This window comes from Schistocerca americana, chromosome 10 (assembly GCF_021461395.2).
Source record: "Schistocerca americana isolate TAMUIC-IGC-003095 chromosome 10, iqSchAmer2.1, whole genome shotgun sequence".
In the NCBI taxonomy this organism is placed as follows: Eukaryota; Metazoa; Arthropoda; class Insecta; order Orthoptera; family Acrididae; genus Schistocerca; species Schistocerca americana.
In genome coordinates, this window is record NC_060128.1 from 60,910,445 (window position 1) to 60,938,349 (window position 27,905).

The window sequence follows — 27,905 nt, forward strand, 5'->3', positions numbered from 1 at the left end:
ACTCTATGACGTGATAGCTCAGCTGGAAAGAGTACGATCGGATAATATTAAGGGTCTGGGTTAGAGACTTGGTCAAAATTACCATTTCGATTGATATCAGAGTGTTTCATCAATGCTTACACGCCATAGCCGAATAACGAATCGCCTATTGTAATGAGATGATTGGTAGTCTTGTCGGTACAGATTGCAGAATGTTGACAGTAAGCGAGCTATCTTGTTTCAGGAAGGTTCAACTACTTGTGAAGGAAGCGATCGACCGCTGTATTTCTTGCCTTGCGCGTCCTTGTTGCGATTCCACTGCTTTAATCATCTGACTCACCTTCGACTTACGCCCCCTTGCTGGAGATTTTTATCGGCTCAATTAGGTGTGCCATTCGTACCTCTTCATGCACAATAACAATGTAAAAGAACCCCTCACCTTGGACCTCAAAGAGAAACGAGCACAAACGCCTATATTTCCAGTTCTTGGATACGGTGATGTTATCGTTCAAGGTCTTTCCCAGGAAATGCATGATGTTTGGGGCAGTGATGAACATATGTGTTCGAGGTGTCTGTGACTTTAGCCATTTGACTCATCTTTGACCACGTTCGGTCATATTACGTACAGCTGTCATTGCTACGTGTGGGCATGAGCGATTACTTTCACATACTCCGTCTCATCTACCGTCTTTTCAACGTACACAGCCATTCACATCTCTCAGTGGCCTTAAGGCTTTTGTCGGAATAACACAGTAGAAACAGTTGCTCCCGTCAGAGAAAAATTCTTTCCTCTCATCCCTTCATTCAGACTCTTCTCGCTATGAGAGTATTGACGGGCGATCTGTATTTGTATCATGTAACAAGCCCCTGTAAGCCATTTGTTTATTGACATGTCCTTTTGGACAAGACACGGCGTGTTTATTTGATCGATGCCAAATGTTTATAATGTGCGGAGCATTATCCACTTGACACCTTGTGTTCACCGTCAAATGAAAGCGTTTCACTACAAAAAAGAAGAAGAAAATGTTTAAGATCTGAAGATAACAGCTAACACTGTTGTCTTGAATAAAAAAATATTTTGGGCGATCTTGGCTTTCGAGTGGCTTTTTAGCAATTTTCAGTAACAGGTTCCAGATTCTGAAATGACGTCTTTGGCTACATCACAGAACTTAATTAACGTCTCAAAAGAGAACTAATGTCGTATCTCCTAAAACGACAATTGTATCTGGAGTTGTTTACGAAAAGCAGAATTGCCACTTGGTTGAAATGGCTCTAAGCACTATGGGACTTATTATCTGAGGTCGTCACAGTCCCCTAGACTTAGAACTTCTAACTAACCTAAGGACATTGCACACATCCATGCCCGAAGCAGAATTCGAACCTGCGACCGTAGCAGCAGCGCGGTTCCGGACTGAAGCGCCTAGGACCGCTCGGCCACAACGCGTGAAAACAGGAAGTAGACATACTGAAATGTGTAAAAAAGAAGCCAAACACAATGAATCAACAATAAGAAGTGCAACAGCGAACGAATTTGAATAGCCGCGACATCCTGGATATGTGGTCACAGTGTTAAGTTGGGAAAGGGGAGATCTCGTTCGTCGCCCATATTTTTTTCTTCACAAAATTATGAACTGTCCGTCCAGTCATTGATGCTGTATTTAAACGTGAGTCTGTGTCGTGGTGTAACGCCCCTTTGCTACAGCGAGGTGTTATGAAGGGACCTCCAAATATACGCGCCTCCTATTTGCTCTACACAAGTACTTGGTGTTACGACTTACATGTTCCGTTTTGAAAGTTTTGACTCTTGAATTCCCTTCTTGTAACATAGTTTACACCCAAACGGGTGTTTTCATTTCTGTGAGAGGTCTGTGCGGGATCTCTCCTGCTCTCGCTATTTATCACATTTACTTGCGATAGTAATATATTCTTACCATATGACTCATATTCTTTAACGGATGTATAATATAAGAATTGCCACGAACTGTAGAAGGAGAATGGACATATCAGTGACAGGACAGAAAATTCGTAACTTCCTGAAGACAAAAAAAAAAAAAAAATGACATGGCAGGAAGGAGACTTGAACACGGATTTCCTACTTTGCAGTCCAAGACAGTGACCACACAACCGTCCAATCATGGCGATGCGATTCTTGCAATTCGCTGCATTTGCACATCTTCAGGTTGCATCCTTCTATTTTGCTTTTTTTCTGCAGATCAGTACACTTTCTTCCTTTTTATATGCTTGATCTGTGTTCAGGTTTTCATGGGCTATCCACTGGACCATTTTACCACTAAATGTGAAGGGGATGCGGTGGAGAGTTTCTCTTGCAAGCAGGAACTGATCGTCTTACCTCCCACGCGCGTAAATCTCTTAACGGGTGTGGTGATGACTTTTGAATAGAACCACTCCACGGTCCAGCTGTAGCAGGTGTCCAGTTTTCACTTGACTGTCCCATATATTATCACTCAGTTCGTCGCAAACACGTAAGACATACAGCAACGATGCTATCACACTGCTCTGGGACACGGCAGATATTAACTCAGATGCCTGAAGATGACTATCACTACAGGTGATGCAATTATCTAAGAGCAAAATTACATCCAGTAAAAACTGCAGTATTAAACACTAACGACAAAGAAACATCATCAGCCTGGTGCAACGGCACCAGACAACTTTTTAACGCAGTCGAGTGCTTCAGAAAACGTAACAGCGAGATGTCCTCTGACCACAGGATTAATGAGTGCCAATTATGCAGGCAAATAAAACAAGTATTTACAAGTAGTAAAGAGAAGAAATGCACCTATTTCTAAATACACTAGAACGAGATTTTCAGTCTGCAGCGGAGTGTGCGCTGTTATGAAACTTCCAGGCCCGTGTGCCGGACCGAGACTCGAACTCCGGATCTTTGCCTTTCGGGGGCAAGTGCTCTAGCATCTGAGCTACGACTCCCGAGTTTGAGTCTCGGTCCGGCACACAGTTTTAATCTGCCAGGAAGTTCCATATCAGCGCACACTCCGCTGTAGAGTGAAAATCTCATTCCGTATTCCTGTTACACTTTCCTGTCACCTGCCAATCGTCAGAAGAATCGCTGATGCTCTGCATGTTTCTCTACATTCAACACAAGTTTTTAACGATGCAATCTCTTTCTACATAACAGTATCTATCGGAAATGTCTGCAGACTCCATCCCTCAGGTCATTCACGTATCTCGTGCAGAGCAGTGGTCCTAGCACACAGGCCTGAGGAACAGACTTCCGACTATCCTCTTCTTTCAAATAACGGAATACTGAGTCCTGTGTATCAGTAATATTTCAGTTGAATGATATATCTCTTCGGATTTCATATGTACGCACTTTTAGGGTCGCGTATATCAGTCAATGCAGATGATACATTCATTTATAATGATGTACTACCTAAGTGAAGCTGCATAAATATTCAGTCAGATCTCGATAAGAATTCAACGTGATGCAGAGATGGGGAACTTTCTCCAAATGCTCAGAAATGTAAAGTTTTGCAGTTCACAAAATGAAAAAATGTAGTATTCTATGACTATAATATCAAGGAGTCACTGTTGGAATCGGCCAACTGATACAAATACCTAGTGTGACACTTTGTAAGGATATGAAATGGAATGATCACGTAAATTCAGTAGTGGGTTAAGCATGTGGTAGACTGAGTACTGGGAGGTGTAATCAGTCCACAAAAGAGATTGCTTACAAATCACTCGGGCGACCGGTTCTAGAATATTGCTCAAGTGTGTTGGACCCATACCAGACAGGACTAACAGGGGGGTGATGAACGCATACAGAGAAGGGGAGCACGGATAGTCGCAGGTTTGTTTAATCCGTGGGACAGTGTCACTGAAGCAAATGAACTGGCAGACTTTTAAAGACCTGAACTATCCCGATAATCCCTATTAACAAAATTCCAACAACCGCCTTTAAACGATTGCTCTAGGGATATGGTACATCCTCTACGCATCGCTCACATAGGGATGGTGAAAACAAGATTGGAATAATTACTGCCGGCCGGTGTGGCCAAGTAGTTCTAGGCCATTCAGCCTGTAACCGCGCGACCGCTGCGGTCGCAGGTTCGAATCCTGCCGCGGGCATGGATGTGTGTGATGTCCTTAGGTTGGCTAGGTTTAAGTAGTTCTAAGTTCTAGGGGACTGATGACGTCAGAAGTTAAGTCCCATAGTGCTCGAGCCATTTGATCCATTTGAACGTTTTGCAATAATTAATGGCGCACAGAGGCATTCAAACAATCATTCTTCCCGTGCTGCATTCGTAAATGGAACAGGAACAAACAATAATAACTGTAACAATGGCATGTAACCTCTAGCATGTGCCTCACGGAGGTGTGCAGCGTATAAATGGTTCAAATGGCTCTCAGCACTATGCGACTTAACTTTCGAGGTCATCAGTCCCTTAGATTTAGAGCTAGTCAAACATAACTAACCTAAGGACATCGCACACATCCATGCCCGAGGCCGGATTCGAACCTGCGACCGTAGCAGCAGCACTTCCTTACTAAAGCGCCTAGAACCGCTAGGCCACAGCGGCCGGCTTTGATGTTGATGTACAAACGGTAAAAAAAAAAAATTACCGCCCATCTGTCTATGTATCTGTAAGTCGGTTCGGTTACTAAAAACCCTTTTCCTTAGGAACGTGAAGACGTATCAAGTGAAATTCATGTTTCATTATACTGTTTATAGCGTTTGGAGGCGTAAAAATTGTTTAGCTTCTAAGTCAATGCAGTCAAAACATACGGCCATTTATGTCGCATATTTTGATACTCGCTAACTCACATATAAAAATATATAAAGCACTTCTCCTTGAATTGGAATCATGGAATTTGGCAAGAATTAATGTTTGTCACAGTACAAGTAAAGGAAAAATATCCGAAAACTGTTAATTTGTAATTTTATCACATGAAAATGGTATTTCATTTGTAATTTGTTATCCGATTTCATACTGGAAATGAAAACATTCTCCAAAGTCTTGCAATCACTGGGACCGGTATATTGCCAGTATCAAAGTCGATAACAGGCAAAAAATGGCCGATATCCTCGATTTCCGGTATGGATGAACTGTCTGTGAACGTAATTAAGTCTGTGTCGTACCCTCAGTGTGCGAGTGCCCTTCGCACATTTTACCCTGCTGGCCATTAAAATTGCTACACCACGAAGATCACGTGCTACAGACGCGAAATTTAACCGACAGATAAAAGATGCTGTGATATAGAAATGATTAGCTTTTCAGAGCATTCACACAAGGTTGACGCCGGTAGAGACACCTACAACGTGCTGACATGAGGAACGTTTGCAACCGATTTCTCATACACAAACAGAAGTTGACCGGCGTTGCCTGTTGAAACGTTGTTTTGATACCTCGTGTAAGGAGGAGAAATGCGTACCATCACGTTTCCGACGTTGATAAAGGTCGGATTGTAGCCTATCGCGATTGCGGTTTATCGTATCGCGACATTGGTGCTCGCGTTGGTCGAGATCCAATGACTGTTAGCAGAATGCGGAATCGGTGAGTTCAGGGGGATAATACGGGACGCCGTGCTGGATCCCAACGGCCACATATCACTAGCAGTCGAGATGAGAGGCATCTTATCCGCACGGCTGTAACGGATCCTGCAGCAACGTCTCGATCCCTGAGACAACAGATGGGGACGTTTGCAAGACAACAACCATCTGCACGAACAGTTCCACGACGTTTGCAGCAGCATGGACAATCATCTCCAGGACCGTGGCTGCGGTTATCCTTGACGCTGCATCACAGACAGGAGCGCCTGCGATGGTGTACTCGACAACGAACCTGGGTGCACGAATGGCAAAACGTCATTTTTTCGGATGAGTCCAGGTTCTGTTTACAGCATCATGATGGTCGCATCCGTGTTTAGCGACATCGTGGTGAACGCATTTTGGAAGCGTGTATTCGTCATCGCCATTCTGGCGTATAACCCGGCGTATTGGTATGAGGTGCCATTGGTTACACGTCTCGGTCACCTCTTGTTCGCATTGACGCCCTTTGAACAGTGGACCTTACATTTCAGATGTGTTACGACCCGTGGCTCTACCCTTCTTTCGATCCCTGCGAAACCCTACATTTCAGCAGGATAATGCACGACCGCATGTTGCAGGTCCTGTACGGGCCTTTCTGGATACAGAAAATGTTCGATCCCTGCAGTGGCCAGCACATTCTCCAGATTATTGAAACCGCCTGGTCAATGGTGGCCGAGCAACTGGCTCGTCACAATACGCCAGTCACTACTCTTGATGAACTGTGGTATCGTGTTGAAGCTGCATGGGCAGCTGTAGCTGTACACGCCATCCAAGCTCTGTTTGATTCAATGCCCAGGCGTATCAAGGCCGTTATTACGGCCAGAGGTGGTTGTTCTGGGTACTAATTTCTCAGGATCTATGCACCCAAATTGCGTGAAAATGTAAACACATGTCAGTTCTAGTATAATATATTTGTCCAATGAATACCCGTTTATCATCTGCATTTCTTCTTGGTGTAGCAATTTTAATGGCCAGTAGTGGAGCCCTCCGGAAAGCGTTTGACCCCGCGCCACACTGCAGACAGTTAACGAAGGCCTGAGCACAAGGAACAGGTTCCTAGATATGTTACTGGCTCGGAGACTTCTTATGCAATAGAACACAGTATGTTGTCCTCGACTTGAAGTGTTCGTCAGTAACAAGGATATCGCCAGGCTTAGATGTTGAGTGACTGTAGGAGGGTACAAGATGACGTAGAGAAAGTTTCTAGTTGGTGTGAGGAATGGCAGCTAGCTCTAAATGTGGCAAAATGCAATTTGATGCAGATGAGTACGAAAAACAACCCCGTAATTTTCGAATAGAGGTTTAGTAGCGGGCAGCTTTAGGAAAGCTAAAGGCACCAGGGAGGCAGTTCTGACGTTGCGGTTGACAATGGAAGCAAGACGCACGAAAAATCAAGACACGTTCATAGGATTTGTCGACATGAAAAAAGCGTTCGACGATATCAAATTGTGCAAGGAGTACGAAATTCTGAGAAAAATAGTCGGTAAAATATAGGGAGAGAGGGGCAAAATACAACATGCACAAGAGCGAAGCAAGCAGAATTTATTTTTTCTCAAGTTCAGTTTCTTCAAGATGATTTTCTTTTTTGAACAATTTATTCTGTTTTTAAAAAAAAGATAGACTAACTTTCGACCAAAAACGAAGCGCTCGGATTGAAAAGTGTGTAAGGCAGGGGTGTAGACTTTCGCCCCTACTGCTCAGTCTGTACACCGAAGAAGCAATGACGGCAGTAATAGAAAGGTTATGGAGTGGAATTAAAATGCAAGCTGAAAGGATATCAATGATACGATTCGCTTATGACATTGCTATACTCAGTGAAAGTGAAGAAGAATTAAATGATCTGCTGAACGGAATGAACAGTCTAATGAGTACACAGTATGGTTTGAGAGTAAATCGGAGAAAGACGAAGGTAATGTGAAGTAGCAGAAATGAGAGCAGCGAGAAACTTAACATCAGGATTGATGGTCACGAAGTCAATGAAGTTAAGGAATTCTGCTACCTAGGCAGTAAAATAACGAATTACAGACGGAGCAAGGAGAACATAAAAAAGTAGACTAGCACTAGGAAAAAGGGCTATCATAGCCAAGAAAAGTATATGGTTCAAATGACTCTGTGCACTATGGGACTCAACTGCTGAGGTCATCAGTCCCCTAGAACTTAGAACTACTTAAACCTAACTAACCTAAGGACATCACACACATCCATGCCCGAGGCAGGATTCGAACCTGCGACCGTAGCGGTCACGCGGTTCCAGACTGTAGCGCCCAGAACCGCACGGCCACCCCGACCGGCAACAAAAGTATACTAGTATCCAATATAGGCCTCAATTTGAGGAACAAATTTATGAGAACGTGGCTTTGGAGTACAGGACTATATGTTAGTGAACCACAGGCTGTGCGAAACTCGAACCGGAGAGAGTCGAACCATTTGTGATGTGTTGCTGCAGAAGATTGTTGAACGTTAGGTGGACTGATAAGGTAAGGAATGAGAAGGTTCTGCACAGAAGCGGGGAGGAAATTAATATGTGGAAAACACGAACAAGAAGAAGGGACAAGATGATAGGACATCTGTTAAGACATGACGGAATGACTTCCATGGTACTAGAGGCAGCTGTAGAGGGCAAAAACTGTAGAGGAAGACAGAGATTGGAATACGTCAAGCAAATAATTGAGGACGTAGGTTGCAAGTGCTAGTCTGAGATGAAGAGGTTAGCACAGGAAAGGAATTCGTGGCGGGCCGTATCAAACCAGTCAGTAGACTGATGACTAAAAAAAAAAAAAAAAAAAAGGGGAAAAGAATAGAGCAGCCTACTGTTTCAGACAAAAATGCCGAAAGTGTTCAGCTTGACACTGCCTCATCGATTCAATATGTTGGCGTAATGTTACTAAGCGATATGAAATGGAACGAGCTTGTATGAACGGTAGTTAATGTTTATTTATTTCACTTAGGGAAGGTGGATGGTGAGATTCTAGGAAACTGTGACTCATCAGAAAGGAAACCGGGTATGAAACACTAGCTTCACCAGTTCCTAAGTACTGCTCGAATCTTTGAGACCCCACTAGGTCAGATTAAAGGCGGACCCCAAATTCAAAGGCGTGCTGTTTGATTTATTACAGCTAGTTCGATCAAGACGCGAGCGTTACGGAAGTGCTGCGTACAGCATAGCTGAGAGCTCCTGGAGGGAAATCGATGTTCTTTTCGCGAAACTGTATTGAGAATGTTTACAGAGCCGGCTTCTGCGGCTGACTGCAGAACGACTCTGCTGCCGCCAATGTACATTTCGCGCAAGTACCGCAACGAGAAGATACGAGAAATTAGGACTTCACCCTCGCTCCATTTGCGAGTGGAAGAGGAGAGGAAATGGTTAGTAGTGGTACAGGGCACTCTCCGCCATGCACCTGATGGCGGCTTGCGGAGTATATACGTTCACAAAGATGTAGATTTATCATCTTTCCTGCGCCACAAGTACACCTGCTTCACCAGAGGGCTAACTTACACTCTCTGTTCAAAATTTAAGTCGAGCTCATAAGACACGGTGTTTTTTTTAAAAATACGTGTTGTGGATTTACATCTCGAACCCTAGCATTCCAAACTATGTATTCAATAGTTTTTCCAGTCAATTGTAGCGTATTATTGATATTAGAACAAATAAGCCCTCGTTCACAAATATTAAGTCAAAACTGACCAGGTTTCGACGCTACTATGAGCGTCGTCTTCAGAATTAGACTAACTGTTCTAAAACACATTAAGTATATAATACATTAATAAAATTAAAGTTTGTACTGACTGGAAAAAGATGCAGTATTTACAAGTCACATATTAAAAAAATGTAACTCTTAGCGGCTCGCCATCTTACTTCCAACTATTCAAGACGTCGCCTTTCCGGCTTGATCTTTTTTAATATGAGACTTGTAAGTACTGCATCTTTTTCCAGTCAGTACAATAATTTTATTAATGTATTATATACTTCATATGTTTTAGAACAGTTAGTCTAATTCTGAAGACGACGTTCATAGTAGCGTCGAAACCTGGCCAAATGGTTCAAGTGGCTCTGAGCACTATGCGACTTAACAGCTGAGGTCATCAGTCGCCTAGAACTTAGAACTAATTAAACCCTACTAAGGACAGCACACACATCCATGCCCGAGGCAGTATTCGAACCTGCGACCGTAGCGGTCGCCCGGTTCCAGACTGTAGCGCCTAGAACCGCACGGCCACTACGGCCGGCCAAACCTGGTCAATTTTGACTTAATATTTGTGACCGAGGGCTTATTCGTTTTAATATAATTCTGACACGGTCCCCGAACCTTAGAGCTATGTTCAAAGTTGTGCGTATTATTTAGCTTATTTCAAGATTTGGTCTAAACACCTGTGGTTTGCCTGCACGACAGTAAGTGAGAGCGTTGTTTTGCAAAAAGAAAGAGTTGAATTTTGAAGTCTCATTGGTAGCACAGCATAGGATGTCACTACAGGACACACTTCCCCACCTTACACTCCACAACCAGATATCATACAAGTACACTGCACATAGCCTCTTTCGAAAACTCTAACACACCATCATCATCTGCATTTTTCTTGGAAACGTGTCCAAAAGCCAACGTGACACGTCATGTTGTTTATCCCAGTTTCAGGTTTGGGTCAAAAACCATGTGACATGCATTGGTAGATGAATAGATGATAGCATTTCTCGTGAGAGGGAAAGGTCTAGGTGCAGTCCAGCAGGGTACGCCTATCACTATATGATCGCTACACATATACTGAAGTCAATGGACCACCTCGATTGTGTCTCTTATTTCCAGATTTGCGTGAGAACCATAAGACATGACTAGATAGGGGAGTAGTTGAGAGCATCACCTGTGAAAGGGAAGGGCCCAGGTTTGAGTAGCATGTTAGGTACATCACTATACGTATCAAGCAGCCAGTGGGCGACCTCAAGTGGTGTCCTCTAGTTTCACATTTGGATGAAACCTACACGAATGAAGAGATAATCCTTGGATTGCAGTTCCCGGCAGAGGATCTAACTGGCCAAACTAGCTCACTCGCTCCGTCACTCATTAGCGTACGCACCTCGAGCCGAGTGCGGAGATGGCAATGACGTAGCTATGGAAGGCGTTCCACGTTCGCCTTTTCGGTAGGTGCAGTTCAGTTAAATTATTTTCATTTGGATGAAACCTGTGAGACATGTCTGGATAAGTAAGTAGTTGAGAGCATCACGTGTGGAATGTAGGGTCCATATTTCAGCAGGGTAGGTATCTCACTATATATTCACTATACATGTCCAAAACTGAGTGGGCCACCTATGTGGTTTCTCTATTTCCAGATTTTAATAAAAACGATCAAATGTATCTGGATGAGTAGATGAGACCACGACCTTTGGAAGGACTGGGTAAAGGTTTGACTCTAGCACGTTTGGTCTGTCACTAAGTGATCACTATACATGTCCATTAGCCAGTTGATAACCTCCTTTGCAGTCTGCTAACTTCATATCTCGTTGAAAAGCGTGAGGCGTGGCTGAATAAGTATGAAGTCGAGAGCATCATCTCTGTAGGGGCATTCAGGTCTGAGTTGGGCAGGGTAAGCCTATCTCTATATCATCACTACATACGCCCAAACCAGGACCACCTTGTCTAGTGCGTCTTATTTTCAGTTATGGATGAAAACCACGAGACGTAGCTAGATACCTGACAAGGGAACGTCCCCATCGCACCGCCCTCAGATTTAGTTATAAGTTGGCACAGTGGATAGGCCTTGAAAAACTGAACACAGATCAATCGAGAAAACAGGAAGAATTTGTGTGGAACTATGAAAAAAATAAGCAAAATGTACAGACTGAGTAGTCCATGCACAAGATAGGCAACATCAAGGATAGTGTGAGCTCAGGAGCGCCGTGGTCCCGTGGTTAGCGCGAGCACCTTCGAAACGAGGGGAGCTTGGTTCAAGTCTTCGCTCGAGTCAAAAGTTTACTTTCTTCATTTTCGCAGCTATGATCTGTCCGTTCGTTCATTGACGCCTCAGTTCACTGTAATAAGTTTAGTGTCTGTGTTTTGCGACCGCACCGCAAAACCGTGCGATTAGTAGACGAAAGGACGTGTCTCTCCACAGGGAACCAAATACATTTGATCGCAAGGTCATAGGTCAACCGATTCATCCACAGGAAAACACGTCTGATATATTCTATACGACACTGGTGACGGTATGTGCGTAACATGACAGGAATATGTTGTCGACCCACCTAACTTGTACAATGGCGAATTGTTAAAAAGATTCTACTACCTTGTCCGATTTAGGTTTTCTTGTGTGTGTGATAATCACTACGAAAAAAGTGATGAAAACATAAGAGTTTGTTTAGGTGCAGCGTAACCCTATCATGGTGCAGTTACCTCGCATCGAACGGACGGACGGACAGATAAAGAACTTGCCCCCTTTCTATCAGCAATTTATCGTAGATCGCTGGAAGAACGTAAAGTACCTAGCGACTGGAAGAAAGCGCAGGTCGTTCCCATTTTCAAGAAGGGTCATAAATCAGATGCGAATAATTATAGGCCTATTTCGCTTACGTCAATCTGTTGTAGAATAATGGAACATGTTTTGTGTTCTCGTATTATGACGTTCTTAGATAATACAAATCTCCTTCATCATAACCAACATGGATTCCGCAAACAGAGATCATGTGAAACTCAGCTCGCCCTATTTGCCCAAGAAATTCACAGTGCCGTAGACACTGGCGAGCAGATTGATGCCGTATTCCTGGACTTCAGGAAGGCATTTGATACGGTTCCGCACTTACGTTTAGTGAAAAAAATACGAGCTTACGGAATATCGGACCAGGTTTGTGATTGGATTCAGGATTTCCTAGAAGAAAGAACACAACATGTCATTCTTAACGGTTCAAAATCTGCAGATGTAGAGGTAATTTCGGGAGTACCGCAGGGAAGCGTGATAGGACCTTTATTGTTTACAATATACATAAATGACTTAGTTGACAACATCGGTAGCTCCGTGAGGCTATTTGCAGATGACACAGTTGTCTACAAGAAAGTAGCAACATCAGAAGACTCGTACGTACTCCAGGAGGACCTGCAGAGGATTAATGCATGGTGCGACAGCTGGCAGCTTTCCCTAAACGTAGATAAATGTAATATAATGCGCATACATAGGGGCAGAAATCCATTCCAGTACGATTATGCCATAGGTGGTAAATCATTGGAAGCGGTAACGACCGTAAAATACTTAGGAGTTACTATCCGGAGCGATCTGAAGTGGAATGATCACATAAAACAAATAGTGGGAAAAGCAGGCGCCAGGTTGAGATTCATAGGAAGAATTCTAAGAAAATGTGACTCATCGACGAAAGAAGTAGCTTACAAAACGCTTGTTCGTCCGATTCTTGAGTATTGCTCATCAGTATGGGACCCTTACCAGGTTGGATTAATAGAAGAGATAGACATGATCCAGCGAAAAGCAGCGCGATTCGTCATGGGGACATTTAGTCAGCGCGAGAGCGTTACGGAGATGCTGAACAAGCTCCAGTGGCGGACACTTCAAGAAAGGCGTTACGCAATACGGAGAGGTTTATTATCGAAATTACGAGAGAGCACATTCCGGGAAGAGATGGGCAACATATTACTACCGCCCACATATATCTCGCGTAATGATCACAACGAAAAGATCCGAGAAATTAGAGCAAATACGGAGACTTACAAGCAGTCGTTCTTCCCACGCACAATTCGTGAATGGAACAGGGAAGGGGGGATCAGATAGTGGTACAATAAGTACCCTCCGCCACACACCGTAAGGTGGCTCGCGGAGTATAGATGTAGATAATAATTGTCTGAACATAAAACTTTTCACTCGAAGGAGCCGGTCATGGTGGCCGAGCGGTTCTAGGCGCCACAGTCTGGAACCGCACGACCGCTACGGTCGCAGGTTCGAGTCCTGCCTCGGGCATGGATGTGTGTGATGTCCTTAGGTTAGGTTTAAGTAGTTCTAAATAACGAAAAGTGTGAAGTGATCCACACGAGTTCCAAAAAAATCCGTTGGAATTCGATTATTCGATAAATAGTACAATTCTCAAGCCTTTCAATTCAACTAAGTACCTCGGTGTTAAAATTACGGACACCTTCAGTTGAAAAGACCACATAGGTAATATTGAAGGGAAGGTGAGCCAAAGGTTGCGTTTCATTGGCAGGACACTTAGAAGATGCAACAAGTCTACTAAAGAGACAGCTTACACTACACTCGTTCGTACTCTGTTAGAATATTGCTGCGCGGTGTGGGATCCTTACCAGGTGGGATTGACGGAGGACATCGAAAGGGTGCAAAAAAGGGCAGCTCGTTTTGTATTATCACGTAATAGGGGAGAGAGTGTGGCAGATATGATACGCGAGTTGGGATGGAAGTGATTAAAGAAAAGACGTTCTTCGTCGCGGCGAGATATATTTACGAAATTTCTGTCACCAACTTTCTCTTCCGAATGCCAAAATATTTTGTTGAGCCCAATATACATAGGTAGGAATGATAATCAAAATAAAATAAGAGAAATCAGAGCTCGAACATAAAAGTTTACTTGTTCGTTTTTCCCGCGCGCTGTTCGGGAGTGGAATGGTAGAGAGATGGTATGATTGTGGTTCGATGAACCCTCTGCCAAGCATTTAAATGTGAATTGCAGAGTAATCATGTAGATGTAGAAGTTCTAGGGGACTGATGACCTCAGACGATGTCCCATAATACTCAGAGCCATTTGAACCATATGACCCACTCGAAGGAAGATTTGAACCAAGGACCTCTCGTTCCGCAGCTGCTCACGCTAACCACGGGACCACGGCGCTTGGAGCCTACAGTATCCTTGATGTTGCCTATCTTGCGCATGGACTACTCAGTTTGTATATTTTGATTATTTTTTTCATAGTTCCACACAACTTTTTCCTGTTTTCTCGATTGATCTGTGTTCGGTTTTTCAAGGCCTATCCACTGTGCCAACTTATAACTAAATCTGAGGTTCCATTGTGAGTAGATGGGATGATCACCTGTGGACCCAGTTTCGAGTCTGGCAGGGTGGTTGTATCAGTACGAGGCATCGCAAGCTGCTACGACAGGGGCGTCTAACCTGCTCCTGGTAGGCGCCGCTCTCCTTGAGAGCGAGCGCGTCACAGACGGTGTCGTTGAAGGCGAGGTTGACGGAGCACGCCTTCTGCAGGTTGAGGTTCTGCGTGGCGAGCGACGCCAGCACGGACGGCATCACGTAGCCGGCCACCAGCGGCTCCACCGTCACATTGGCCAGAGCCCGCCTCCACAGCGGCGCGCGCGGCTTGTCCTCCGCCTCCGCCGCCGGCGACTTGCCGCCCCCGCGAATCGGCTGTCCCGTCTCTGTCATGGTTTGGCGGCGACTGGCGGCTCGCGCCGTGACGGACGGCGAAGAGCGCTACAGCACTCTGCAAGGGGGGCAGGGGGCACTGAGGGAGGGGAACGGGGGCGGAGGTGGGGGAATGAACCGGAGAGCGCTAGGCTGGCCCGCGCCCATCCTGCCGCCGCGGCTGCGAATGGGGCCGCCGCTCCGCGATGTAAACAAACACGCGATGACAGTTGGCGACCACGTGGGAAGCTGTGTTGCAGGTCACGTGTTTTCTCACCTGTAGTATGAACAAAGGTATCTCCAGGTGCTGCCGGATTTCTCCATTTCATATTCAGCGAATCACTGTGCAGTCTATGGCAAATGGGGGCACCACTGCATAAATAAACACGGATTGACAGTTGGCGACCACGTGGGAAGGCATGTTGGAGCCCTCGTGTTCATTCACCTACAGTCTCAGCGATTCAAATGAGTGTATCTGTTCAGCCGTACATGCTCTGCGAACCACTGGGTAGTATAAGGATGCTTCTTATTGAAACACATGCAAGGGATTTCAAGAAGATTCACCCGTATTCACGAGAACTGTGCAGCCAGACGGCACGCCACGATGTAAATAAACAAGCGTGACATTTGGCAACCACATGGAAAGCAGTGTGCAGCTCTCGTGTTTGTTCAACTATTCAATCTTCCCTTAGCTATTCGAACTGTTGTGTCTCCAGGTGCAGCTGCATTTTATTGTACATTTTCTGCGAATCACTGTGCGGTGTATGGCCTACTAAATCACGTATGTTGAATTTAACCAAGGTTCATCCGAATTCACAATGCACTGTGCAACCAGCCGGTACTCCACGATACAAACACACGATGATAGGTGCAGACCACGTGTGAAACTACGTCGCAGGTCTCGTGTTTAGTTTGTTATCTTGCCTCAGCGATTCAAAAATGGCTCTGAGCACTATGCGACTTGAACTTGTGAGGTCATCAGTCGCCTAGAACCTAGAACTAATTAAACCTAACTAACCTATGGACTTCAGACACATCCATGCCCGAAGCAGGATTCGAACCTGCGACAGTAGCGGTCGCTCGGCTCCAGACTGTAGCGCCTACAACCGCACGGCCACTGCGGCCGGCCTCAGCGATTCGAATAAGTGTATCTTCAGGTTGTACATTAACATGCTCTGTGAATCAGTGTGCAGTATATGGCAGGGGCTGGTCCTTATTGAATCTCACATATGAAATTTCAGAAAGATGTAACCGCATTCTCAAAATACTGTCCACCTGGCTGGCATTCAGAGATGTAAACAAACACGCGATGACAGTTGGCGACCACGTGGGAAGCTATGTTGCAGGTCGCGCGTTTTCTCACCTGTAGTATGAACAAGGGTATCTCCAGGTGCTGCCGGATTTCTCCATTTAATATTCAGCGAATCACTGTGCAGTCTATGGGAAAGGGGGGCGCCACTGTATAAACAAACACGGATTGACAGTTGGCGACCACGTGGGAAGGCATGTTGGAGCCCTCGTGTTCATTCACCTACAGTCTCAGCGATTCAGATAACTGGATCTGTTCAGCCGTACTTCGTCTGCGAACCACTGGGTAGTATATGGCAGAGGATGCTTCTTATTGAAACACATGCAAGGGATTTCTAGAAGATTCTGTAGTGTTACTAGAGGAGGCCGAAATGCACGCGTTTTAGCTCACGCAGGCTGGCGTGAGGAGGGAAGGACTATACTGACGTGAGGTCTGAAACATGGCAAAAAATTAGAATTCAGAAAGCGGACGTAATTAGTTTCATACTTAACTTTAATCCATTAATGATGAACGTCGCTCTTGACGGTACATGAATCACAATATTTTCTGTTCAGTAGACATAGTAACTGAATATGGCGCCTTGCTAGGTAGTAGCAAATGACGTAGCTGAAGGCTATGCTGAACTGTCGTCTCTGCAAATGAGAGCGTACGTAGTCAGTGAACCATCAATAGCAAAGTCGGCTGTACAACTGGGGGGAGTGCTAGGAAGTCTCTCTAGACCTGCCGTGTGGCGGCGCTCGGTCTGCATTCACTGATAGTGGCGACACGCGGGTCCGACGTATACTAACGGACCGCGGCCGATTTAAAGGCTACCACCTAGCAAGTGTGGTGTCTGGCGGTGACACCACAGATTCAGCCGAATTCACAAGAACTGTGGAGCCGGCCGGCATTCCACGACGTAAATAAACACCTGTGACATTTGGTGGCCACATTGAAAGGAGTGTGCAGCTCTCGTATTTATTATACTATTTTGCCTTAACTATTCGAATAGTTGTGTCCCCAGGTGCAGCCGCATTTCACTGTACATTGTTCAAATTCAAATGACTCTGAGCACTATGGGACTTAACAGCTGAGGTCATCAGTCCCCTAGAACTTAGAACTACTTAAACCTAACTAACCTAAGGACATCACACACATCCATGCCCGAGGCAGGATTCGAACCTGCGACCGTTGCGGTTCCATACCGTAGCGCCTAGAACCGCTCGGCCACTACGGCCGGCGAAATTTTAGAACAACATAATTTTACTTTCACTGTGTGAAGGAGTCTTACTACTTTTTTGAGCTTCTTTCAGCACGTCCACTATTTCTCTTTGACTGTATGAAGCAAGTATAGGTGGCACAAGAGAAGAAGTGCGCCTGCACTGCGGCGTGGCGGTGTGAACGGAAAAACAAGATTACTAACGTGAAGAAATAGCACACCAGTTGCGTTAAAAAACAAAAATTTTCAACGCAACTAGTGTGCTATTTCTTCACATCGGCATAGTTCAAAAATAGTTCAAAAATAGGCGCTCGGTTCCAGAGTGAAGCGCCTAGAACAGCTCGCCCGGCTTACTGTACATTGTCTGCGAATCACTGTGCAGTGTATGGCCTACTAAGTCACTTATGTCGAATTTAAAGACGGTTCATTCGAATTCACAAGACACTGTGCAGCCAGCCGGTACTCCGCGATATAAACACACGACGATAGGTGGAGACCACGTGAGAAACTACGTCGCAGGTCTCGTGTTTAGTATGTTATCTTGCCTCAGCGATTCGAGTAAGTGTATCTTCCGGTTGTACATTAATATGCTCTGTGAATCAGTGTGCAGTATTCGGTAGAGGGTGGTCCTTATTGAATCTCACATATGAGATTTCAGAAAGATGTAATTGCGTTCTCAAAATAGTGTGCAGCTGGCTGGCACTCAGAGATGTAAACAACACACTATGACACTTGGCGACCACGTGGGAAGCGACGTTCCAGGTCTCGTGTTCATTGTAATATCTTGTCTCAGTGATTTGAATAAGTGTATCCCCAATGTCAGCCTCATTTGTATACTACATACTCTGCGGATCACTGCCTCGTATGTAGCAGAGAGTGCTTCTTATTGAATCATATTGTGGCGTCCCCGCACTCCAATCGCATGCTGATGTTGTCGATGCCGTAGAGCTGCTACTGCCACAGCTCTCGCCGTCGAGTTAAGACACGATGCGCGATGACGTAGGTGCCCGTTGGTGAACGGGAGACAGAAAAGCCAACTCGCACGATGGATTCTTCTTCTGATTTAAGATTGAATGATTCATTTCCCGGGGCATGGATGTGTGTGACGTCCTTAGGTTAGTTAGGTTTAAGCAGTTCTAAGTTCTAGGGGACTGATGACCCCAGATGTTAAGTCCCAAAGTTCTCAGAGCCATTTTTTCATTGCCCGGACATACAGTAGTTGTTAAATCTTATCTTATCCGCATCGTACACACCACCAATTGCGAGGAAACATTGTAATTATCAGTCTTCTCGTACGTTGTTGGCTCGTTGCTATGGAGTTGTTGAACCTGTATGAAGCGAGATCCACACATACTCTTTGATCACGTCTGAGTGAACCTACGCCGTAATGATAAAAAAATGTTCAAAAGTTCTCTTTTCAATTAATGAAGTACGTATTTTGATATTCAGATTAAACTGTCCCTGCTGAACAGTCGTTGGTTAACTATCATTGATTAAATCACTTAAAAATGTAGTCCACGCTTGATATTTCACTTGGAACGAACAGCTTATTGTTCCTTGGCCACTAAATACCTTATAACTTTCGCACCACACGCACACGCTGTTGGTTGGTAAAGTCAGTTCTATTAAAATTAAGTTTCTTGACAATTACGACAACTTGACTCTTCAGCGTAATTGTATTATCTTCGTGAAGTCGTGCAAATGTGTCCTACTCGAGACTAATTGAGTGCAGTCCTTTGATATACTATCCACTCTTCTTTTAGTTCCAACTATTTGAAAGTCAAGTCCAATATTCACTAGTTTGGTCAATAAAGTTCAATTAACCCGTTACACACGGTTAAACGCGTCATCAGTTCCTCTCTCTGCTTAGAAAATCAGTTTGCGAAGTTCACGAATCACGTCACGCAAGAAACACTTCTGAACGCAAAGCAATCTCGTCGCGTCCCGTACTCTCAATAACTAAGACAAGAATTGTTCTCGCAAGTCTTTACAGGTTTGCAGTAGGGTTTTGGAGCATATACTGTAGTCAAACATTATGAATCACCTCGAAGGGAACGATCTATTGATACGTAATCAGCATGGTTTCAGAAAACATCGTTCTTGTCCAACGCAGCTAGCTCTTTATTCGCACGAAGTAATGGCCGCTATCGAAAGGAGATCTCAAGTTGATTCCGTATTTCTAGATTTCCGGAAAGCTTTTGACACCGTTCCTCACAAGCGACTTCTAATCAAGCTGCGGGCCTATGGGGTATCGTCTCAGTTGTGCGACTGGATTCGTGATTTCCTGTCAGGAAGGTCGCAGTTCGTAGTAATAGACGGCAAATCATCGAGTAAAACTGAAGTGTTATCAGGTGTTCCCCAGGGAAGCGTCCTGGGACCTCTGCTGTTCCTGATCTATATAAATGACCTGGGTGACAATCTGAGCAGTTCTCTTAGGTTGTTCGCAGATGATGCTGTAATTTACCGTCTAGTAAGGTCATCCGAAGACCAGTATCAGTTGCAAAGCGATTTAGAAAAGATTGCTGTATGGTGTTGCAGGTGGCAGTTGACGCTAAAAAGCGAAAAGTGTGAGGTGATCCACACGAGTTCCAAAAGAAATCCGTTGGAATTCGATTACTCGATAAATAGTACAATTCTCAAGGCTGTCAATTCAACTAAGTACCTGGGTGTTAAAATTACGAACAACTTCAGTTGGATAGGCCACACAGATAATATTGTGGGGAAGGCGAGCCAAAGATTGCGTTTCATTGGTAGGACACTTGGAAGATGCAACAAGTCCACTAAAGAGACAGCTTACACTACACTCGTTCGTCCTCTGTTAGATTATTGCTGCCCGGTGTAGGATCCTTACCAGGTGGGATTGACGGAGGACATCGAAAGGGTGCAAAAAAGGGCAGCTCGTTTTGTATTATCACGTAATTGGGGAGAGAGTGTGGCAGATATGATACGCGAGTCGGGATGGAAGTCACTAAAGCAAAGACGTTTTTCGTATCGGCGAGATCTATTTACGAAATTTCAGTCACCAACTTTCTCTTCCGAATGCGAAAATATTTTGTTGAGCCCAACCTACTTAGGTAGGAATGATAATCAAAATAAAATAAGAGAAATCGGAGCTCGAACAGAAAGGTTTAGGTATTCGTTTTTCCAGCGCGGTATTCGTGAGTGGAATGGTAGAGAGATAGTATGATTGTGGTTCGATGAACCCTCTGCCAAGCACTTAAATGTGAATTGCAGAGTAGTCATGTAGATGTAGATGTAGACGAGAGCCAGCAGGCGACTTCGTCTGTGAAAGAGTGTTGTAGGCGCATTGAATTTCTTCGTTGCGCTTACAACTCTCTTCCACATAAAAGTTATCTCTGACTAACATCACCTTGGACTTAGCTTTCAAGATATTAATTGCAATTATCACTTGGATATTGGTCCATTAATTAAATCTGAGGTTTCTTCTTCCGCTTATCATAACAAAAACTCTCAGTTATGTATAATAATGTTATCAAAACTTCTTGGTGTTAGCTTATCGGCAAAGACGTCGTATTTGCCAAGATAACTCTTCCCTATTTCATATTATGAAATTCTGTCTTGATTGACTTTGAGGGGGTCGTTGGGGTGTTATAATATTCACAGGATTTCAAAAAGATTCATCCTTCACAAGAGGCTTTGCAGCAGGTTGCATTTGACATTTGACAACCACGTGCGAGGCTATGTTGCAGGTCTCTTGTTTGCTCACCTACGTTATCTTGTCCCAGCGATTCAGATAAGAGAGGGTGCTTCTTATTGAATCACATAGAGGGAATTTTAAAGAAGATGCAGCCGAATTCGCGAGACACTGTGCAGTCGACCGGCAATTCGCGATGTAAACAACACGCGATGACTATGTCGCAGATTTCGTGCTTACTAAACTAAAACTAAACTCCGTCCGAACAGACCTCGGAAGACCAACGGTCCGACCGGCCGCTGTGTCATCCTTAGTCCACAGGCGTCACTGGATGTCGTTATGGAGTGGCACGTGGTCAGCACACCGCTCTCCCGGCCGTATGTCACTTTACGAGTCAAGTAGCTCCTCAGTTTGCCTCACAAGGGCTGGGTGAAACCCGCTTGCCAACAGCGCTCGGCAGACCGGATGGTCACCCATCCACGCGCTAGCCCAGCCCGACAGCGCTTAACTTCGGTGACCTGACGAGAACCGGTGTTACCACAGCGACAACGCCGTTGGCAGATTTCGTGTTTAGCCACTTATATTATCCTCCACCAGTGATTCGAAGAAGTGTATCTACCTGTCAAGCCGCATTCCTACGCTGCATTCTCTGGGAATCACTGTCCAAAGAATGGGAAAGGCCACACGACTATGCAGACAAACACGTGATGACAGATGGCGACCACGTGGGTACCTATGATGCGGGTCTCTTGTTTATTCACCTATAATACCTTGTCACATCGGTTCTAACAAGTGTATCTCGAGATGCAGCCGTTTTCTTACACTACATTGCGAATCACAGTAATATGCACCGCTTTCTCGCGTGGGCAATTTTAAAAAGATTCCGCCGAATCCTCAAGGCTATATCTGCTACACGAATGAAGAGATAATCCTTGGATTGCAGTTCCCGGCAGAGGATCTAACTGGCCAAACTAGCTCACTCGCTCCGTCACTCATTAGCATACGCACCTCGAGCCGAGTGCGGAGATGGCAATGACGTAGCTATGGAAGGCGTTCCACGTTCGCCTTTTCGGTAGGTGCAGCTCAGTTAAATTATTTTCATGAATAGTGCGGCTCTGCGTCTCCTAGTGCTCAAAAGACTTGACAATATCACCAACAGTTTTAAGACACGTGTTTTTTATGCAAGGGGAAATTCGCAAGTCGACACCGGGTAGTGTGCGTTCGACGGTCTTTCACGTAGTCCACAGATATCTACCCGTCGTGCCAACCTAGAATCTGTCATTCTCCATGCGTCTGCTGTGTTTTGTAGCGACGTTTGTATTTTTAAACATATAGGGTTAAATTCGTACAAGCCCTGTAGGAGAGTGATGAACAAGAGCGTGTAGAGTTGTGTCAACTCATTCTGAGCGTGGAGATGAAGTAGTTTATATTCCGGAAAACAGCAGCCACGATGTTAGGAAGAACTTTGTTTATAGCTGGTAAAATTTACTATTCAGAGAATGTCGTCAATACGATAGCCAGCGAAAGGCAAAAAACGACGTGCTCCATTCTTTAAAATTTGCCTGCATCTAAAAAGAAAGAGGCCGAATTGGCGGTAAAGAATTGTTATTGCTACCATGACTAATCGCGGCACACACAAATTATTATGTAGAAAGTATGAGGTGGCAGTCTCTTAGCAGTTTGACTGCAGGGCAAAACAGGCATCATTACAACACAGCGATAGCTGTTTGTACAACATCTCTGTATCTTCTATGAAATAACAGCTATGTAAATGCAGCGTCTGTACATCTGAAATTCCTTGGCTTGTTTTTACTTGTGTTTACATACGTGCTGTATAACATAATGTGTATATATGTAGATAAAGATGTCTACTCATATTGTACTTCAATCCATGTATTGACCTCTGGCAATAGTACCGGGTAAGCAAAAAGTCAGTATAAATTTGAAAACTTAAATAAACCACAGAATAATGTAGATATATGGCGCTGGACACCAAAACGTCAGTGACTGCGCATGACAATCGTGTATAAAAGGAGCTGTAATGAGAGAGAGAGACCCCACCTCCGGACAATCCAAGCCAAGGCACGCTCCCGACTCCGTCTCCTCAAGCTCCTCTCCACACCTATAAGTCTCTCATCCGCCCTATCCTTTGTTATGCCCATCCGGTTTGGATCTCCGCCCCCCCTACCTTTTATAAATCCCTCCAAATCCTTGAACGTCATGCTCTCCGCCTCGCCTATCGCATCCGTCTCCCCTCCCCCACATGGATCCTGTACGATCTCATCCCCTTCCCCCACCTCCTCCTTTTCCTTGAAAGGATACGGATCCTGTACACCTCCCGCAAACTCGATCCTCCTCACCCGCTCGTCTCCCCGATCCTCTCCCACCCCCACCCGCTGCCGCGCCTGTATTCGCACGTCCCACCCGGTCTCCATCTCTCCACCCTCCTTACCCTCTCCCAAGGTGGCTTCCGCCAGCTCCCCCTCCCTGATGATGTCCTCCTCCCCTCCATCTACCCCTCCTATCAACTTTGACCCTGCCCCACCCCCACTTCCGGTGTCCTTTCCTTTGGGCACCCTCCCTCCCTTCTCTTCCCTTCCCTTCTCTTTCCTTTTCCCACGTCCCCTCTCTCCACCGCTCTTCCCACGGGTTTCCCCTCCCCCTTCCTCCCTCCCCCCTTTCTCCCCTGCCTGTGGCATCTCTGCTCTCCCCTCTCCCTCTCCCACTCCCTTCCTCCTCCTCCTCTCTTGGCAGGTCCCCGGACTCGCACACGCATAGTGAACATTCGCGCGCCGGAGATCGTCGACATCAGTATCTCGTGTGTGTGCTTCGTTGTGTGTTTCGTGCAGTTACGACTCCACTGTTCACATGTGCCATCGCCGTTCTCCGTGTTTTGTGCGCCGTGTCCACAAGTGTTGGTGTTTTTATCGTCCAACGTGAACGGCTTCATGTTTATTGTTTTTTTGTATCTCCATTTTTTGCCCGCCGTTTTTTGTATTGTCTGTATCACCTCTATGTCATGTTATTGTTCTACTTAAGGCTGAAGAGCAGCGTAATGTGCTGCTGCCAGCCCGCCTGTATAGGTGATTAAAATTACAATAAAGGAAAAAAAAAGAGAGAGAGAATCAGATGCGCCAGCAGTCGACACGTGTCGACGTTACCTGAAAAGGCGCTTTTAGTGAAGCTGTATTATCAGAATGGGGAATGTGCTAGTTCAGCGCTACGATCCTATCACCACAGGAAGGGGATTCGAACGGGTAAAGGTCCGTTGACAAATGTAGCTGTGGCGAGAATGATTTCGAAGTTCGAAGCCACGGGTTGTTTACACGATATACCCCGTAGTGGCCGACCGAGCACAAGGCGTAATGCTGCTGAGACAGTTCAGGAAGAAATGGAGACTGTAGCGGATTCGTCTACGCACGGGGAAGTCAGCGCTCGTGCAGTCGCACGTCGCACCGGCTTTCCATACACTTCTGTTTGGTTGGCACTGAGGCGTACCCTCCGATGCTATCCTTACAAAATCCATCGGCATCATGAACTGTTACCTGCCGATTTAGAGAAGAGGAGGGCATTTGCGGTGTGGGCGTTTCAAGAGATGGCGGAAGATGACGGTTGGTTGAGTAACGTGTTGTGGAGCGACGAAGTTCATTTCACGCTCCGAGGGTCTGTCAACGCCCACAACTGCAGAATTTGGGCAACCGAAAATCCTAGAACTGTCGTGCAAACTCCATTGGACGACGAGAAAGTCAAGGTATGGGTTGGATTTACCACATCTACCGTTATCGGGCCTTTTTTCTTCGTCGAAATGCGTGATTCTGGTTTTGTAACTGCTACCGTGACGGGTGAGAGGTACGCCGATATGTTACAGAATCTCATCATCCCTAGCCTGGCTGATAAACACCTGCTGGAACGTACGATGTTTATGCAGGATGGCGCTCCACCCCATATTGCTAGACGCGTGAAAGATCTCTTGCGCGCGTAGTTTGGTGATGATCGTGTACTCAGCCGCCACTTTCGTCGTGCTTGGCCTCCCAGGTCCCCAGACCTCAGTCCGTGCGATTATTGGCTTTGGGGTTACCTGAAGTCGCAAGTGTATCGTGATCGACCGACATCTCTAGGGATGCTGAAAGACAACATCCGACGCCAATGCCTCACCATAACTCCGGACATGCTTTACAGTGCTGTTCACAACATTATTCCTCGACTACAGCTATTGTTGAGGAATGATGGTGGACATATTGAGCATTTCCTGTAAAGATCATCATCTTTGCTTTGTCTTACTTTGTTATGCTAATTATTGCTATTCTGATCAGATGAAGCGCCATCTGTCGGACATTTTTTGAACTTTTGTATTTTTTGGTTCCAACAAAGCCCCATGTCATTCCAAGCATGTGTGTCAATTTGTACCTCTCTATCTACATTATTCTGTGATTTATTCCGTTTTCAAATTTATACTGACTTTTTGATCAGCCAGTATATAGATAAAGATGTCTACTCATATTGTACTTCAATCTATGTATCGACTACTGGCAATGGTGAATTATTTTCGATTTGTTTTAGTTTTGTGAACTCATACTCTCAATATGCCAATTTTTACTAAATCATTTAAACTCACCAGGACCAGAATTAAGCTAATTTTGTGAAAAAATAGTGATGTCGAAAGTCAAAGCACCTGAATATTAGAGCCCGGGGCTTGAAATATTTCGCGAATAAAAATAAAATTTCGATTGCGACTGAAGGCGGCTCTTCTCTGTTTTACGAAAGTAATGCAGTCACGGAAGAAACGCTGACAGCAATGGATGAAATTATGGTTACTTTTTATTCTAACACATAATAAGCTTTCTGACCCTTCCAGGCATGGGTGGTATGGAGGACAACTCACTGCAGGTACGCTTGTGTACGAGATATTATGGTCTGCTGTTATCTGCACCATCTGTACGGAGTATATGCCTAGAATACCCGTAATTCTGCCCTGAAAAAGGCATCTTAAAGCTTTACAAGCAGCTTTTAGCGTGATATACGCCGTCGTTCTCCGACTGTCTGCCAGTTACGATTTCTGTTGCATTAACTTGCCGGTCAAAAGCAGTCAATTTTAACGCTTCGGTGGAGTCCACGCTGATTGTGAAACTTCCTTGCAGATTAAAACTGGGACTCGAACCAAGTGCTCTGCCTTTCGCAGGCAAGTGCCTTACCAGACGAATCGCGAACAGCCTTCACAGCCTTGCTTCAGCTAGAACCTCTCTCTCTATCTTAGCTCCCAACTTTCACAGAAGTTCTCCCGCATACCTTCCGGGAGTAGCTCTACTAGAAGAAATTATACTGCGGAGAAGTGGCTTAGCCGCATACTGGGCGACTGTTTCTGGAAGAGCTGCTGGTGTGTTAGGTCGACAGAGAGGTGAGTAAGAAAGTGGTGTCCACTGTCAATATCAATATGGGCGCGGCTGCACTCTTGCACTGGTTGTGCCATGGCAAAAAGTGACTCCGAAGTTCATCTACAAAAACTTCTAGTCATGCCTCAAACACGTATTTTGTAACTTCATTAAGAATGCATGCTGGAGGCTGATATGAAAGTACACGTCGTTACGTTGTATCCCAGATACGCTCTATGAGTGACAAGTTAGCAGTCCTGGCAGATCCGTCGAGCAGCCGTACATTACTCTAGGCGTTTGTGGTGTAAAACGACATGTGAGGTCTTGCGTTATTCTGCTGAAATTTACCACGTGGTGTAACACTATCACAGTAGACAAGAGGTGAATGTTCGAAATATTTGCCACAATGTAGACACAGGGACGCACAGCGATGCTACGCGGATTTACAGATGAAAGTGTAGTGCGTATGTTCACTACTTCTTGTAACTGGAATGTAGCCAGCTTGATTACCTCGCATTACGTAGATGTCGCCCAGCTGATTTCTTCTCCGCCGGTGGCGAGTTGTAACACTTCATCTGCATCTACATGCACATCGATACTCCGCAAATCACACTTAAGTGCCTGCAAAGAGGGTTCATATAACCAACTTCACAATAATTCTCTGTTAATCCATTTTCGAAGAGCGAGCAAAAAAAAACAAAAAAACGCCCATATCTTTCCGTGTGAGCTCCGATTTCCCTTATTGTATTATGATTATTATTTCTTCCGACGTAGGTCGGCGTCAACAAAATATTTTCCCATTCGGAGGAGAAAGTCACTGACTGAAATTTTGTGACAAGACCCCGCCGCAGCGACAAACGCCTTTGTTTTGTGTTTTGCTGATGTCCGCCCCAAATACCGTATCATGTCCGTGACACTCTCCTTATTTCTCGATAGTAAAAAACGTGCTGCTCTTCGCTGAACTGTCTCGATGTACTCGGTTAACCCTATCTGGTAAGGATCCCACACCCCGCAGCAGTATTCCAAAGGAGGACGGACAAGCATAGTGTAGGCTGTCTCTTTAGTACGTCTGTTGCATCTTTTAAGTGTTCTGCCAATAAAGCGCACTATTTGGTCCGCTTTCCCCACATTTTCCATGTGTTCTTTCCAATTTGTTTGTAATTCTAATTCCTAAGTTTTACATTAACTTACGGTCTTTATATATGATTGGTTTATCGTGTAACCGAAGTTTAACGGATTCCTTTTAGCGCTCATATTGATGACCTCACACTTTTCGTTATTTGGGGTCAATTGCCAATTTTCACACCATACAGATATCGTTTTTAAATCGTGCGATACAGAGTGTCGAATAATATGACAAATGGGTGGGTTTTAAATGGCAATAATAACAATAATCGTAAAATGATGGAATGCGAACTAGTTTTGTTTTGTTTCATTAATCACAAAATCAGGAGAAAGATTTTTCAGAGTC